The sequence below is a fragment of the Condylostylus longicornis genome, unplaced genomic scaffold (assembly GCF_029603195.1).
Source record: "Condylostylus longicornis isolate FDR11 unplaced genomic scaffold, ASM2960319v2 ptg000079l, whole genome shotgun sequence".
Classification (NCBI taxonomy): domain Eukaryota; kingdom Metazoa; phylum Arthropoda; class Insecta; order Diptera; family Dolichopodidae; genus Condylostylus; species Condylostylus longicornis.
In genome coordinates, this window is record NW_026578047.1 from 623,219 (window position 1) to 643,164 (window position 19,946).

The 19,946-nt window shown below is 22.8% G+C and overlaps 1 protein-coding gene across 2 annotated transcripts in view; it reads right to left on the reverse strand.

Moving 5' to 3' along the window:
• Nucleotides 1–19,946, reverse strand: part of LOC129612921 (protein pinocchio) — a 79,971-nt gene that overhangs the window by 33,018 nt on the left and 27,007 nt on the right. The window lies entirely within an intron of this gene.

The window sequence follows — 19,946 nt, forward strand, 5'->3', positions numbered from 1 at the left end:
TAAAATGTGACGTTAAATATTCGCTCTGCTAATTTTTGAATGAAGTATAAATAAATTTCATTATAATTTTATTATTAATTAACAATTAAATAGCTCATGACGGTGTGTTCGAAAAATTATCAAAAACTTTTTCTTCATGACCATATTTAATTTTTACGTGCTATGTTAGAAAAGCTCTACTGTGTTGGTGTATTCTGTCAGAAAATGACATTTTACTAATGACGACGTATCATTTATCGGACAATCAATATTTCGAACGAATGCTGATAATTATTTTTTTTAAATTACAAAATCCATTACAGTTTTATTTACATTGACCTTGAATAACAGTATTTTTTTAACATGAATAGTAAAATTTTTTTTTTTATTATTCAATATTGATTTGTTATTATTTTCGTAATCAATTTGAATAATTGTATTTTTTTCCTTACGAAAAAAAAGCGTAATTATTGCATAAAAATCTTTTTGATTAATCAAAAAAAAAATTTTGATGTAAACAGTATATAACAGATGGCATTATATGAGTACCTTCCACATGAGCAATACGAAATTTATTCACGGCAATTTAATGTGCTCATATCAGAATTGAGGTATGAAATAAGAAAATCCGTTAACTTTTTTATAGGACCAAATAAATGTCAATTATTCACTAGTTCATTACAAAGCTATAGTTCAAACCCAACTCGGAAGTCGATGGACATTTTTCTGAAAATAATTGTATAGCATTTGTTTAACAAAGAGAAGTCCAATTCCGTTACTTTATGACAGATAAGAATGCTGACATTCTGTTAAAATTTTGACATATGTCCGGAAACAATACCAACCCTTATTACGCTATCGGTAAGAAAAGGGTTATTATTATTTTAATTATTATCGATTGATTATAATTGAAAATACACAAGCCTTTAACTGAATAATTGATTTTACATTACCCCCACGTGCATACAATAAAAACACAACTACTATATAATTTACTTGTACTGTTAAATATCAAATATATATACAAAAGAATTTTGTTGAATCAAATAAAAAATATATATGGCTTCATAAAACTTTTATATGCCTATTAAGTTGCTTAAGCATTAAAATTTATAAATGAAAACTCTTTAAAACAAATTATACTCTACATTAATTTAAAAAAAAATTATACGTATATGTGGGTAGCTTTGTGCATGGTGTACACGAGTACCTACTTAATTTTTTTCTTTTTGTCTTTATTTCTCTTTACCTATTTATTTCATTTAATAGTTTGTGCAGGTTTATTCCGCGTTTGATAAAATTATTATACAAAAATAGATAATATTAAAGTAATCAATATTACAAAACATTGATCAAATTTGGATAAAATAAATGTAATAAACAAGTGTTTTTGTAATCCTATTTAGAAGAGATGTACGATAATTGCCAGACCATTCATAATTCGCAATAAAACTAACATACTAATATGAAACTAACATATACTAATACTGAGTCTTTTCAAATTTCTCATCATAACGCTACTCTTTTACATTAATTCTGTGAATTGGTCAGATTTTACCTCAACCAAGCATAATGTATAACAGTTATTTTTGTTCAATTTATTTGATCAAATACCACTTTTTATTTATTTATTTTAAATTTATTTTTGTTTAATGTGTATAATTGTTTCATAATGTTAATATGCGTACATGTAATACGTATAACAGAATTTTCTGTCATGAATATAATATAAACATTTTATTCTTTTATTTTGATGACAATTTATATAATACTTACAATTTTTAATTCATACTCGAATAAAATTAAATAAATTACATTCATCATTATTTTAAATTGCAATATAACAAAACTCATTCATTTAGTATATAACATTATAAACATGTAATTTCTATTAAATTTTATGCATTAAACTTTTTATTATTTTAAAGAGTTATAAAAGGAAAAAAATTATATAATTGTATATTATTCAAATATTTAAGAGCTCACATAACTAAATTTAAGTATACTTTAAAAGAGACTAAAATAAAAATGTTAAAAAACTATTATACTATATTATTTAATAATTAATTTAATCAATACTTTTATAATCTTGTCATTGTCAATCAAAATGACAATTCTCACGCGATTTTTAATAAAAATAAAAAAAAAAAATTTTCCAGAGTACATTATACATAGAATAGATTTATTTAGGTATATTGTATAACAATAAATGAAAATGTAATGGAAAATTTTCTTCTTATTCAAATATGTATATTAAACATGAAGATAATAAATAAAAAAGAAAAATAAAATATATGGAAATCAACAAATGTACTTATACAAAAATATTACTTTTTCCAACTGTTATATATTTATAATTTCAATTACTCTATATAAATTACCATATAAATATAACAGAAATAATGTATATTAAAAAAAAAATTTTATTGATCTATCAAATGTCACCGGCTGGCACACACGTTATTGCTTAGGCCTATAATTTTTGAAAATTTTGTTACAGAAATTTTAAGATGAAATTTATGAATTTGTAAATTATAAATTTTTGTTATTTAATTTTCTGTTATACTCGCAATACGATTACGAGTATTATGTAACATTGTGTATAAAAATCATTGTACTACATGCAGTATTAAAACTTCATTATACTAAATTGTGAATAATCCTGTATTGTTAGGGAAATTTTATTTATTATTTTATTGAAAATGTCATTTATATTTATTTTACCTTGAACTTTCTAAGTAACTTTTTTTAATATAATTAATTATTTTAACAGTATTAAGAACATTTACAATATTCAAAATACTTGTTTATTGATTGGCATGTAAAATTACAACAAAATAAGGGCACATGTCCAATATTAATGTATGTATATCAATTATGCAATCTGAGGATATTTTAAAAAAAATATAAATTTTAATCAACTTTTATACATTCATAATATCGTAATTACATGTTATTATTTTTAATTTTGTGTACAAATTTTTAAATTGAAAATTATTATTTTAAGAACTAATTTGAACTATGTTTGTAGTTAGAAAAAATCTCTGTTATAATTATTAAGTTTTTACAATTATATTCTTAATTTAATTAATTAACCAAGTATAACATTAGGAAATTGAGACATTAGGAGGAGTTGTATGACAACTAATCATATGTTCCACATTTAAAATTGAAATATTTTTATACATTTATATTATTCTCAAAGAAATTTTAAATTGATGACAGACGTCTAATATCGGTATATTTTCATATTCTGAATATGAGCTTAATTCACAATAACAAAATTATTGTGATTGTATACATATTGTACTTATCGAAATTAAAATAAAAAATGTTTATAAAATTTCATTTAAATTCGCAATTCCAAGTATAACAGTTGGAAAAACAAAAATCCAGATAAGTAAGTACGTACACTAAATACATCTACACATACACTTATTTTATTTTACACGTAATCATCTTACACACTTTAAGTAATAAAGAATTTATTGGCAAAATACTTCAAAATTTTGATTGTTTTTTTAAAAAATTCTTACCTATAAAGATAAAAAATTGCTATTTATCCAATTGTACAAAAAATATTTGTTGTTGCCATTTATTTTGTGTATATTTACACTATTAATAAAATTTTTATGTGTAAACACTCTACCTATCTAGAGCTTATCTAAAGAATTTCAAATGAAAAATATTGTAACTTTATTTTAAAGCAACTGTCCAACGCATTTATGCACGTATACGGTTAAGGGGCATTTTAAGGGGATATTTTCTCATTAAATACCTTATCTTTCCTCTCCTTTTAAAGTAAAATGCGTATGCCAACACAGTACAATTTTCTTTTTGTAAAATTACAAGTTCTCATAAATTTTCATTATTCTTTAAATAATTTTTTTCTTTTTTATTCCTTATTATTATTATTTTTTCTTTTTATTTAATTTTTACTTGTATTTGTATTGCTTTTATCCAATTAAAGCTGAATATGTCTAGTTTTGTCCAGTGTTAATTTAATATCGAAAAAAAAATATATATTGAGTAAAAATGAATAACGTATATTTTATTTATTAAACCACATAATAATAAACAGTAATACTAATAATAATAACAATAACGATAACTACAAAACTATATGCGATGAGATAAAATAAAAAAAAAAAATTTTAGTTAAAATGTGGCATAAATTAAAAAAAAAAATAATAAAAAAAAAAAACAAATAACGTCAATATACGAATTATGAAAATTTTATTTATCATTGCTATTGTGACGTGTACGACGCCATCCCATAATTGTGGTGACAGATAACAAACAAACGATCATAAAACAAAAGCGCTGAACGGCTTTTTGAATTTTAGTTGAATTAAAAATATTAATAACAAAAATATCAATTCAATATACTTGTACAAACAGTTATCATATTGGCTATTTGTTATAATTATAATTTCTCATAAAATTGATAGAAAGAGAAGAAAGTATAAAGCTACAAATAGAAACATACTATTACAAAATTTAAAAGAGCCAAAAAAGACTTGTCAATTTTGAGCTTTTATTTTTGAGCTTCTTTTGAATTGGCATTTTAATTTCAAACTACTTTCAGGCAAACTGTCAAATTATGTGCCAAATTCAAAATACGATATATCATTTTTTAAAAATTGCTGATATTTTAATTGTCAAAAATGTGTCAAAACTGAAAAATTCGATTTCAATAAAACCCGTTCCTAAACCTGACCTTGAAATATTTTCGCTTTTGATAATGTATGTACATACATGTGGGATACCTGTCATATTAATACGTTCATATCCATTGCTAACACGCTTGTGTGATAGTAGAATTTTGTTAATTTTTCAGTTTGAATAATTTCATCTTTCGAGTAAAAGGAAGCCTAAACCCCCTCATACATACCATGATAATAAATAATTTAATCTAATTTGATTTTAATATTACCCAAAATGAAAAATAAATTCTCAAAATTTTTAGACTCTTCTCTTTTCCATATAACACTTTTGACTCATTCACAAGGAATTTGTTCCTCAATTGATTTAAAAAATTAGAACAGTTCTTTCTCATTTCTATACTAATTATTCTTATAAATTGAAATACTTAAAAAAAATCACAAATAAATTTTTTTAATATTGTCATAAATCATAGTTAATTTTTTTATTTTATTATGAGTGAAATTTATGTATGCCTATACTCGTATATTATTTAAAAAATCAATAAAATTATTTTCTCTGTTTTCTACCATTTTTATATTTTTTTAATTGTATATCGAAATTTTTACTATTTAATACACTCATACATGTATACTTAAATTTTATAGACAACCAATATTGAATTTCAATTAGCTGGACCATATTAATTGCTCAGAATTTTACACCATGCGAAAAAAAAGTGTTATAATATTTTTATAAATAATGAAAACAAAAAATAACAAAGGAATTTAACATAGGAAATTAAATAATAATTTAAAATTACAAAATGTGTAGAAAATATTAATTATTTTTTATTAAATTTTAATATTTTAATATGTCCATGTTAAAAAACACCTGCTATTTTAAAAAAAATAAACACATAATTAAAATAAATTCAATGGTGTAATATAAAATTTGAATTAAAAAATCTGGATGTGGTCAGTACATAACAGACCGCAAGGTGTATTTTCTAATTTAGCGAAAATGTTGTATAAGAATATAAAAGTGCCTTGTAAACTGCTTTCAAATTTTAAACTGTGAATACAAAACTGTGAATTTTGCACTTAGCAGAGTTTTACTTAATGCCATCCGAGTTCTCCGAAAAGTTAGTCAGTAACTTCTGGTAACAAACTGGAGTCAAATTTTAAATTTCAACAAATTCCGCCAGTTAGTTCCGTTAGTTAGATTTAAATATGGTAAAAATTGTGAAATCGGCACCTAGTTCGATTTCCGAACCCTGATATTTCCAAAAGTTTTATAAGCTCGTTTTTTTGAATATCAATATTAAATTTCTGACCGACATCCTGCTAAAAATAGTTTATTTAAGGTTCTCTACTTCCACCAAAGTGTTTTTCCACCAAAAACTCGATATTTCGAAATTTGATACGATCATATAACCTCCTTTATTGTAAACAATGCGGTCCGTAAAAATTAGGTGAAAATATAAGTATATTTGCAGGATGCATTGAATTTTAATTTATTGTGAAATAATTATGCATGATATTTTAAAATACTTTATGCAAATTAAAAAAATTTTTTATTAAAATGTTCACGTTTTTTTTGAATAAATTAAAATTGTAAATGATTATTAAAAATTTTACCATAAAAAGACATGGAATTTCTAAAAAAAAAAATAAAATTTTGAAGTTTTATATGAGTATGGTGCGACACCTGATTTACGTAAAATGAAATAATACCGAGAAATTTGTGTTTGCGTTTGTAATTGAAATGTACTTCAAATAATTTACAGAAGAAAATAGAATTAAGGTACGGAAGTTCAGACCTACTTTTTTTTAAACTAGATTAGATAAAATTATAATAATTTTTTTTTATATTGATTTTAAGTATGTTTAAGTACTTACTGCATGTTAATTAAATACTCTCCTTAGAACTAATTGATTTTTGACCCTGATAACAACTATAAAACTCATTTGCCAGTTGAAGAGGTCAAATTACTTTAATAATACCAATTATGTTATCATAATATAAAAGTTAACAATAGTTCTTTACTACTTAAAAAAAAATTAAATAGAACACAGATCAAAAAATTGTAAAATTAACAGCAGGTTAGCAATTGCCCTGTAGATAAGATGATGAGGATTTAAGTCGTCAGACGCGTTATTTCCAATATAGCAGGAAAAGCGCTGCCAGCTAATAGTGTCAGATTAAAATCATATCGAATCGGGTCTAGTCATAAAAAAACGTATATTCCTATAAAATAAAAGCATGAAATGTAAACAGCCTTAAAAGGGTGATCATAATCCCAGAACATTAACTGTACTAAAGTCTTCCTGACATTAAAAACCTAATAACTAAGATCAAAATCCACAAAGCTGTCAAAATTAAACTCAAAATTTCTTCAACAACTGTCAAAAATTTTCTTGTGAAAAAGAGCGTCAGCATCATTTCAAAGCCGAAGATTAAATAGAGGTTGAACCGAGATGCCGTGAAAGCTGTCCATGTTGAATTATTGTAATTCCTGTCAAAATTTATAAGATCAATTCTGCTAATACTAGTAATAATTACGACATAAAAGCATTCAAAGATCTTGAATTCTTAATACGGCACTTGAATTAAAGATTTAAAAAATTCACTGTACATTTTCCTAAATTAATAACAGCAGTTTTCTGTTAGTTTGCGTTCATTAATCAAGCAGTACTTTAATTAAAAGTACTTTTGTATGCACGACATTTTCTTCACCAAACATTTAACGTCATTTTTTGTTTTAAATCCCCGATCAACAACAAATAGTCCTTGAGACTTTCATATTAATGAATATGTTACAGGTACAATAAGAGTATAACGGAAAATGTATGGTAATTTAAAATGCTATTATTTTTCTTGTTTTTTAGGTCATAGGTTATAAATTGCACTTTTATTACATGATAATTTCGAATCGTGACATTAAAATATTACGGTATGCAAATGTTGATTCCATGACCCAAATTTGAACAACAAAAAAAAACGAACCAATATGTGTCCTTAAATAGGAACTAATTAAGTATAGGTATTTAAAAATTTATTTAAATTTAAAATAAAAATTTTTTTCTAATTATTCTTACAATATTTTGCTTTTCCACGTTGGGTTTCTGTGTACTTGTATTAAAATAAATTTTAACCCCTCTTTAAATAATTATAGTTCGAAGGATGAATGACTTACCTAGAAAAAGATAAAAAGAAATTTGTAAAGATTAGTGATTTGATTTAAACAAATAATTAATAAAATTAAATAAAAATTTTTCCAAATATAAAAAAAAATTAAAGAAAACCAAAGGCAACAAAATGAATTCTTATGCAAATTTTACACAAAAAATATTTAATGGAAATTTTCTTAAATTAAAAGTGTTAATGATAACAGAAAATCAAGAGGATTATTTGAAATTGTCAAAAATTAAATTTTGTCCGTCAGTGGTTGTTACATGTTTAATTATTCAAACAAGTATGATAAAGCTTACAACACGTTGCATTCTATTGTTTCGCAACATTGATTTAATTTGTTTGACAATTCATACTTAATTCATATACATACATATTTTAATAATTTTTTTCGTATACTTTGAAAATATTAAAAACGAAATATTCAAAATGAGAGCTCGTGTATGCCATCAATTTTGTACCATATGACAATCATTATACATAACAGTAAAAATATATGATTTATACAGCAATATTTTTGAAAACTCATAAAAAAAAAATGAATTTTTTAAATATTAAAATTAATTAAAATATTGAATTTATTGCATATTAAATTTTTTGAAATATATCATAAATTCAAATTATGATTTTCAAAACAGTAATGTATTTCATATTATCATGCATTTTATGTATGATTTCAAACATATTATTAAAGTATAATAAATTTTCATATATTCAGGTTGTAAAGTGAACGAACCACTACAATTATTTCTTTTTCTTTTGTTTTTTTTTTTTTCATAATTTAATCAATTTTTTGAAACGCTTTATAATTTAAGTTTTAATAAATTATTTTATATTCACATACATATATTATAATATTGCCATAATAATATAGAAATTAATTAAATTTTTTAAAATGCGTTTTTAACTCTTTCTAGTTTAGTTTTTCTAGTTTTAAAAACGGGTTCACATTTTTAACATTATTTTAGTATCTTTCATAATTATACCCTCACGGAAATTGCTTTTATTTAACTGAATTCAATAAACTGTAGATTTTCGGAGATAATCCGAAATTCGGATTAAATCCGAAAAATTATTCGGAGTTAATCTATGCATAGGAAATTTTGTTATATTTAAAGTATACTTTATACATAATTAAAATGTATTGTAACTACAGCAAAAAGACAGTTTTTTTTATAAAACACATTTTTTTTTATAAAACATTGTATTAAATTAAAATTATTGAAAAAATTAAATTATTTTCTTTGAATAATAATCCTTTCTTTGTTTGTATTGGTATAACGATAATATTGATTTAAAAACTTGCATTAAAAAAATTTAATTAAATAATTGAATTTAAAATTTTCAATTTTCCTTATTAGATTCCTGGTTTTACAATCCTTTTAATTGAATATATATGAAAATATGAAAATTTTAATAATTGTTCTACACTTTTCATGCTTTCCTGATGATAATAATAATAATAATTTTCCTTCAATTTAACTATAATTTAATTTTATTAATATTAAAATTTCTCGAACAATTTCCATTAAAATAAATTAAAAAATGCTTCCAGTAATAACAAATATTGTTAATAAAAATATTGTATATGAAATAATTGAATTGACATTTTCTTTATATATAAATATTTAAATTAAGTTTGAATATATGTAAAATACAATAAATTAGGTATATTGTTACTTCCGTAATAGGCAATATCGATTAAGTTTATTAAAAATTAATTTAAATATTGTGAAAATTTGTGTCATATATTAAAAATTAATGCAAATAATTTAAAATCAACATACAAACAAATTAAAATCAAATTTTAATATTTATTATAAAAAATCTAGGAAAATATGAAATTGTTGTATAATTATAGGGGATATGATTTTTAAATTTATTAACGGGATTTAAAATTTATTAACAACCCACATAATATAATACGAGTATGTAAAAAGATATTCTAAGTATTTTGAAATCGTTGCTACTTTAAGACTTTAATTCACAAATTCACATTAAAATAATATTTTGTCTTATGTTATACACGATATAATTTAAGATGGTCAAGTAAATAGTCTTAAAATGACAATTTTTGAACAATAAAAGTCACTCAATCTCTATATAATCAAATCCATTAGTGTTCAGTCACTAAAAATCAAAAATCATTATAGTTTATGTTTCATCATCAAATATTATATAGTCACCTTTAATATTAAAAAAAAATCCTATTAACTCCAAATTCTGAATACACAATTAAGCGGAATTAGCAAAATACCATTAAAAAACGTAACCAAAGAAATACATGCTTAATTGCATAAAATATTCATATTTATAAGAAAATACAGCAAAAAAATCTTAATTATTATTAAAAATTTAATTATTAACGAAAATTACTGAAAACCAAGACCATTTAATAAATAAATTACATTAATAAAATTTTACATACATAGAAAATTGTGAATGTGCATTTGACGTATAATATGCAATTTAAGTTTGACATTTTAATTAACAGCTAAAAATTTAATAAATAAGTAAATATATATTGATAAAAGAGATGAATAATATTGTAATGACTTGCAAATTTTGATTGTAATTTAATCAACCATTTTAATCGATAATTGAAATTTATAAAAATATTTTTTTTTTTTTGTATAAGAGAAAAATTATTTAATTGAAAATTTTATTCAACACTTTAATATTTTTTTATTCGAATTTCGAAATTCACAATTATAAAATTCATACCAAATAAGTATTGGATGTACATTACTTGTATATACACACATAAAAAATATTTTATAATAAAATTTTCAAATCGATAACTCTATAGTCCAATCATTATTCAATCAAAAACCAATATAATATTTTATTCATGTATGTATTATTATATTTATATATGTATGTATATAATAATATTTTAATTTCAACATTATATTTTATATGTGTACACAATTCCTTATACAAAACATATTATATTCTAAATATATAGTAGACTTGTAGTTTTGTGAAGGTTAAATAAATTAATATACAATCATTACAATATAATAAATATGACAAGAAAAAAAATATATATAAAATTGACAGTTGAAATGAAACGTTAATGGTAAGTCGTACACCTTAAAAAAATTTTAAAGTTCAAATAAGAAAATATTCATTTTCTTTTGCATTTTATTTTTATCGATTAATTATTTATGAAGTTTGAGCGCGTAAATGTATTAATTAAAGCTCAATTTAAGTCAATTAACTATATATATATATATATTTGCCAAAACTGACAGTATTTAAAGTCATTTAACTTGCAAAGTTAAATTATTAAATTGCATAGCAAACAAATATACCCTACTGCTTTGAATTTTTGATTTTTGAATATGTCAAAAATTTTCGTATTATATTGAAGTTTGTATTTAAAATATTGACATTTGTCGGTATTGTTCAATTTATAAATGTGATAGAAAATTAAATGTACTCTTACTAAATCGACAATTTTTTCGAATATTAAACATGTGTCATTCATCATAATTGTCAAATGTTTCAAAATTTGTCAAATTTGAAATTCCAATATGTCATTCGAATTTGAATTCGGAATTTTCGAAATTAAATTTGAAATATTTTTAAATTTTAAATTTCCGATTTAAATATTTGAAAGTTTTTAATTTTATGATTTTTGTATATTATTGTACATTAACAGTAACACACGCATATTATAATACCATGTAAAAGATTGGACATACACATCATACATGTCATTATATTAAATTGAGTTTTTTTTTTGAAATTTACTATTTTTATGCATTATAGTCGGTTCACAATTACTTAACGCTATTAAAACGAATAAGATATAAAAAAAAATTTGTGTTTATAAAACCTTTTAGTATTATTCATAGTAAACATAAGTAATTTATGCATATACACACAATACAATAGCAAATATAACGGACACATGTAATACTTTATGTCACATTCTGTTCATATTTTATGAATATGGCATTTTCCAATTTTATTCGTGAACTATTTTTATCAATAAAATCAATAAAATTAATAAATTAAAGTAATGTAAAAGAAAAACAAAATTTTATATAAAATCAAAATTGAATAAAAAAGAGACGGCTAATAAAGAGAAACAGAAATTAAAAAGAAATTGAACCAAAGACAAAATGTGATTACAAATTAAATGAATAAATTTTTAGGTTTTTTTTTCTTCTTTACATACTTGACATCATAATATTTAAATGTCAAATCATGTAAAATGTCATTCAAAATGTATTTGAAGTTTAATTGACATTTTATGTTATTACTTTGATTAAAGAAAATTGAGTATTTTTAATATGGTAAATTGAAAGGCCAAAAAAAAAAAAAACAAAAACGACAAGAAATGGCAATTAAAAATTTATTAAAAATTTGCAAAGCAAACAAAAATTTTTAATTTTTCTTTGGCATTTTAATTTAAATTAAATACCAAGCTCGTTAGTTATTGACAGTAGCATTGTACAACCAGATTTTCAATGACATTCTTTTCAGGCATTTCATTTTATATAAATAATTTAGCATATATTTTGTATTGTAGATTAAATGAAACAAAATAATTAACTGTCTTAACCCCTTAAGTTCTACTTTAATTGATTGGAGCTATAAAAGAAATCGATATCAATCGCAACCTGAGTAAAATCTGAGCAAAAGAAAAAACACTTTTTGGTTATGTGAACGTGATTTACCTCTTTTCAAATCCATCCAATAAGTTGTGTTCTAAGATGTTGTATTTGATTTCTCTTCTACACAAAAATTGCTTTATTAGTTTAAACAATTTTCTAGTTTTCAAGAGACAAAGGGTGAGTATGGTTAAATTGAAAATTTTCGAATATACCACTATTAAGATTTAAAGTATCAATTTATTCGATATAATTAAATCGAAAACTGTTATTACAAGTGAAATTTACCAAACTAATCAATTTCAATATCGTTTTCAGTATAATTTTTAATAGTTTCAAATTTTTTTCTAATAAAAAGCCATTTTAGTTATATTAACTATACGCAATTATAGGAAAATTCTCGAATTTCTTTAAAAACTTTTACTTTTTATTGTACTTAAATACGCACAATGCATTTCTAACCACAAAAATTTCCATAATTGCTTTGTTGAATAATGTACTTTAATGTACTTGTTCTGGTAATAATTTTTTAATTTATATAATAACACTATAATAGCAATAATTTTATTTAAGTTATTCAATAACATATTTAATAATTTGCATTTATTATATTGTGCTTGAAAAAGTATTACAATAACTGCAAGTAAATGTAGAAAAAATTTATTAAGGAAATTACAAATTTTTGCTACAATTTCAAGTACTTTTTTTTTTTTTTTGAAAAAATGCGCAGTTTAAATTCATTTAATATTTAAATAAGATCGAATTAAATATTTCCTAAAATAATATCTTCAAAATTAAGATTTTTAAATTGCATTGAATTCACATAAATACTCCAACAAAACGACATCTAATAATAAGCAGTTAAAATAAATCGTAAAATATTATGGAAAACGATCTTACGAGCTATGCTATAGTTTTGAAACTTGGACATTGACACAGTATGACATAAAGAATTTACGAATATTTGAAAGGAAAATATTAAAAAGAATTTTTCGCCGAATACAATCAAACTGAGAGTTGATAGACCTAATTCAAAGCGAGGTTATGATCAACTATGTTAAATAACAAAAGTTGACAGAAAAGAGTTTTTGAAGCTAGACCACTTACGCAGAGCAAGGCTGAGGTTAAGATGGAGGGATGATGTCATAAGCGATTTAACAAAAATAGGCATAAATAATTGGCAAGACATAGCGGTTAATCAAGAGCAATGCAGACGAGTAGTAAATCAAGCTAAGGCTCACCAGTGGTTGTGATTCCATCTTACAATTATCTTACTTTAGCTATAGATTTTATATTGTGACACTACTGTGTCAGGGGTGAGTTTGATTTTTAAACGTATATTTTAATTTTTATGACGTATAAATTCCATTTTGAAAATATTTATGTATGTATATATAAGAATAAACATCTGAAATAGTTATTTTAAGGCATGATTATTAAAAAGAATGTGAAAAGTTAATGTGAATTTTATGTTTATTATATAAACGCAAAAATTTACGCTTTATTTTGTTTACATTCCAGTGTACAACGACCATATAATTTGAACTTTCTATGCTTAGATTTTAGTACAAGAATGAATTAATAGAATTCAGTATAATTTAGTACATATACATATACATACATACATATAGAAACTAATTATTATTTTTAAAATTATTTTGAAAAATTCTTAACCTTAAGTTCAGAACTATAATTCGATTCTTATTTTGTATTTACATTTTGACATTATAAATGAGTACAGTTTGCGTACACATATGGACAGTACAAAAAAAGAAATTTATATACACAATAATTGAAATTTCAAAATTGATTTTCGCAATAAAATTCAATTTTTACATATAAAAATTCGAAAGCAAAGTATTTAACCTTTTGTGCATCGAAATTCAATAATATATAATCGATAATTTTCGATTATGTATCGAATAAATGTCATTAAAATTCAATTGGCGTTTGTTATTATTTACTTGTTTTATTTTAATTGTTTTTTTTTTTTTGAATTTATTACAAAAATAGATTTACTTATATAAAATAAAATTATAATAATTTTAATATTCAAGTAGACATTCTTTACATCTATATTTTCTATTTTTAGAAAATCAGTGCTTTTTTTTTGTAAATACGTCATCAAATAATTTTTTTTAGGTCTTAATTGTTGCATATAAGTGTGGGGGTTTAACATAAAATCGAAAACAAAAATTATTTTTATCTCAGCGTTATTCAGAAGAGCAACACATTCTCATCTAATTTTTTATTAATTTTTTATCCCAAACCATTCAATTCACTGACCTTCAATAATAATAAATTTTTATTTTTTTCCAACCAATGGCGGTCATCCGTATTTAAAAAGATTTGAAGCGAAAATGTGATTTTTACAAAAAAGCATTTCTTAAAAATTTCCCAAAACTTGTAGAAGAATTCTTTATACACGAGTGATTTTTTTATAAAAATTGAAAAGATCCGAAATATTAAAATTAGAATTGAAATTTTTTAATTATTCGAATTGACCTGTCAATTGTTTAAATTATTAAGACTGAACAGCATAAATGGTATAACAGCAGCAAGTAAAGTCAGCTGGATCAATGGATTTAAAGTTTAAATAATATTGAATAAATTTTCGTAATGGCCATAAATAAAGTGAAACACAATAATTCTTACAAATTTTCAAAAGCAAAAATATTTTTAAATTTTAAATCAAATTCCTTCAACCAAATTGAATTCAAACATTTTAAAATAACAAAGTAATAATTGATCAATTGATACACTCTTTGTATCCTTGGAAACACAATATTCACTTTATTCTCGTGTATCCTGCAGCAAAATACAAATAAAATTTAAGAAAAGAAAAAGTGTAATATAATAAAAAAAAATTTTTTTTTTGTCATCTCAAATATTTTTTTTTTCAAAAATTCTTTGAAATGATTTTGATTTTATCTTACAATTCTCATTAAATTTTTGGGTTTGAATTACTTTAATGATATATACAGTTGAACTTTGAGAAGAATCTTTTATTTAGCAGTAATATTTTTTTCTTAGAAGTCAATCAACTTTTAAAATTTTAATTTAAAAGAAAATTTTATTATGAAAAATAATTTTCACCATAATTGAATGTATTTTGTGCAGTCGTGTTATGAAGTCAACTTTCAATATTTACATAAATTCTATTATAAAATCGAAAATCGCGACAATATCGAACGCATAGCCATTTTTGATTATTTTAAACGATTATTGCTTTTTCCATTCAATTGCTACTTTTTCGATTCAATTACTTTTTCGATTTTTCTACAAGGTGATATTTCTACAGTTTTCAAGTTGGTATGCATTTGACATCATTTAAACCCTTAACCGAACGAATTATTTGTCAGTTTACAATCAATACCCAAATGCATGACATACAAAAATATAGCAGCTTATGAGTGGTAAGGTAACCTTGAATTTTTTTAGTTTTAAAATAGTTTTCGATTCTACAATTTTTTTGTCATAATTTCATATTGACATTTCAATAATTTTTGATGTTTTCGTAATTCGCAATTGACAACGCTAGTGCCAATTACGAAAACATTTTGAAAACCTTGTATTCTTATTAATGTGTGTATCAAGGAAAAGTGCTTAAAAAGTATTGTTAAGGAATTATAATAAACCTTTTTTTTTTATTAAAGGTTAAAGAAACACAATAACCACAAAGAGAAAGGGTCAAAAAAAATTTTCGCAACCAAAAATATTTATTTTTTTTTTTTTTGTTTTTTAAATAACCGACTGTACAAAGGAACTTTATTTTGGGGTTCAGATTTATTGTAAATGTTCTAGGAATTTTTTTTTTTTTAAAAGCAATAACGATAATTTCATGTAAGGTAAAACCGCTTAATAAATATGAACAAAAACAAACAACAACAATTTTCTCTTTCCACTCTCTATTTTCGTTTTTCATTCTTCCTATCCAGTTATCTCTTTCTTTTATACATAATTATCTCTCTTATTTACACTTTTTCACTGTAGATTGAATTCACTGTAGAAAATTTGTTTTTCTTTTTTTTGTTTTTGAAAAGCTCGTTTAAAGGATAAAGGATAACAACGAAAATATTTGAAAATTGAAAATTTTTGCCTCATTTCTCGTGTATGAACTTTGTTTTTTAGTGTTCTCTTATGAATTTCAATTATTTGAAATAAAAAAAAATACGATAAAAAAAATTTTTTGGTTATCCTTGTTGCTACGGAACTTTTTGGTAATCCTTGTTGCTACTGTGTTTTTGACGTAGAACAAAAAATTTATGTTCAGGACATAAAAATTTTCCGGTTTTTTTTTAAAATTCAATTTTTTCTTTGTGTTTTTGAAAAAATTTATTTTTGAATTTTTTTTTTTTTGATTTGAAGGATTTTTTTTTTCTATTTTTAAATTTTAATTTTTTAGAGGTTATTGAATCAGTTGAGTGTCACAATTTTTTGTTATATCCTTTGACTCGAATATTTTTATATTTTGTCTCTCAAGTTAATCTTGTTCTTGTGTTACTATTTTTGTACTGTTTTTAAATTGTACTCGTATATGACGTCATAAGAAAATTTTTTTTCTAAAAAATAAAATATCGATCGAAATTTTGTTTTTAGCTGGTAACATTTGTATATGGGTTAGTATAGGTCTATTTTTATAAAAAAAAAAACAAAAAATCCAATAATGATTACGAGTACAATTAAATTATGAAGGTTAAATTAACATAATAAGTATATCTAAAAAGGATAACACATAATGTGTATTAAATGGCCTATGAACTTTATTCATTATTTTTAATTATATAGAAAATTAATGTTTATTTATTTAGAAATTAATTTAAATAATGTAAAGGTACACATACATATATACAATTAAATTATAATTAATTACTTTGAAATCTAAATAAAGATATTCAAATATAAGGTAAGAAATTTGAATCGATCATGGGAAATCTTGTAGTTTGATGTGGCTGCTATACTACAGTTTGTCAATGGCCTAGGTACAGGGCTAATGTAGATGGGGTTGAGAATCACAAAAGATTCTATGGATCGATATGAGTAGGGCTTACGGGTCTTGGTACCCGACGGAGAGGAAAAAAAACATGTATTATTATAATTACGGAAATCTGAATGAATTAAACTGCGCGGTAGCAATAGGATTTTTAATTGAATGCCGTGAAAAATTTTCAATTGTTGTTTCCATGTTGAAAAATCAGAACATTTTCCTATTATTTTCAATATACAAAATTCTATCTAAAATTGCTAAAGGAAATTCTCAAGGAAAATTATATGGTACACATTGAATTAATCGAAAATGATTTGCAAAATTCAAAATTAATAAAGTTTTTTTTTAAATGAAATCATTTAGGAATTATATAGATCTTAAATAATTGGAGGTTTGAAAAAAAAACAAGCATATTTATTCGAATAAAATAGGTTTTAAGTTTACATTTAAATGCCTATAGTATTAAGATGCATTCACGTTAATTGAATTCTAAATTAAACTACTTGAATTCTAAAGAACTACTTAAAGAAATTAAGAATAATCAAACTGGATTTATGCAATTTCTTCTTGTAACCGCAGAAATTCTATAGCTATAGTTTTCTTTAACAGTTTCTTGCTTTGAACTAAATTTAAAATAATTTTAACAACTTTTAATCCTAACCTTATTATTTAAATTTTAATAATTTCAACATAATTATGACACTTGATGGTAATTGTCATTATAATATTGAAAAATAAACAGAACCTATGTTTATGACCAGTTCCTCCTTTAATCTTTATCATTTTAATTTTTCACTTTGTTCTTGCAAGTCACCAATTTCATAATATTTTTGGCCTATTATACAATGTACTACTTAATAATTTACGATACAATATTAATAAATACGAGGAAAAAAATATCAGACTAGTATTAAAATATCAGTAGAGGTATATGCATAAAAACAATTCAGATTAATTAATAATAAAAATATTAATTAAGTACAATTGTATATCAAGAAATAAAATTAAAGAACCCTTCAAATATATTCAATTATTGCGGTTAGTAACCTACATAAAATTCAAAATAAATTTATTCTTTTGCGAATACAAACTTAATATAAAAGTTCTTGATAAGTTATCGTTAAAAAAATTAAAACAACATTGTTCACTTAATTTTTAAAATTTTATATTAAAAACTCTTGTTATTAAAATAAAAATTTTTTGAACAATTCTAAAGAATCACTTCTAAAACTAATTCCAAAGTTTAAAAATTATTTAATGAGTTGAGGGTAATTCCCAAAACGTCTGGAATGTGCACACTTTTTTCATTCTATACTAACGAAATGACGATAAGATTAAATTAGTTTCAACTTAATAAAAAAAGAAATTTAAAATAATTAAAATAAATTTATTTTTTAATTGTACAAACAAATAGTTAATAAACATTCAGCTTAGATATACAAATGTGGGTATTTATGTGTGCATTTACTTTCATATTTTGTTATAGGGTAAAATTTTTCATTAGAATCGTATTGAAGCTTTAATCTAAATTTTTTTTTTTAATTTTATGAAATTTAGAACAGTTTTATAAAGTTTCCGTGGAATTTCTGAAATTGCACGAGTCCAAAAGAGAGCAAAACTACCGGGAAATTCCCCTGATGTTGTACATGAACAAAAGAAACTAAATGAATGCCATCTATATGAACCCATATAAGTGTATGTGTATGTAAGAAATTTTATATAAAAAGATATGTTCCATGTTTATAAGCTCTATCTAATTGTTATTAGTGTCAAGCATTTTCTACCACTGGCGATTTCTATGTGTTTTACGATTATACGGTAACTCTTTGTAGGTTGGTTCCGATACTGAATCGGGTTTTTCAACGATTTATGAATATAACGATATATTTTTTTTAAGTTTTGAACTGATAAGAGCTCAGTAAATACAGTTTCCATTTATTACACAGGTTACATTTTTGGCATTACTTTCGAGATCACGGATATTTAGATTTGTCTTTTAAACTATTAATTTCCGTATGTATACGGAATTTATATATAACACACACACTATTTTTACATAAGAAGAAAATCTAGTACCTTTTACATTTAACCTTCTATAAACAACATGCAAAGCAGCATGACAATTTCTCTAATTTTTTTTTTCAAATGACATTAAATTGTACAGACCTTGATATTATTTATATAGTTTATGTCGAGTCGTTAGAGTAGAATGCAATCAAATCTTTCTGAAATTATTTAATAATTCTCTTTTATTTGAAATCAAAGTTCGAACGTATCTCGTATATATTCGGATTTATGTATGTGTGTGTGCATGGATGTGTATATTATTATATTTCCGGTATTAACAATTAATAATTTTTTGATTTAAAAATTTTTTTTATAAATTTACGATGAAGATTAAATTTAGTAAGATTTTGTTTGTAGTTGCGCTAATCCGCATACATAATTTATTTAAATTGCAAAAAATAAAAACAATAATTTTTTTTATATTCAAATATTAAAATATTTTTATAAGA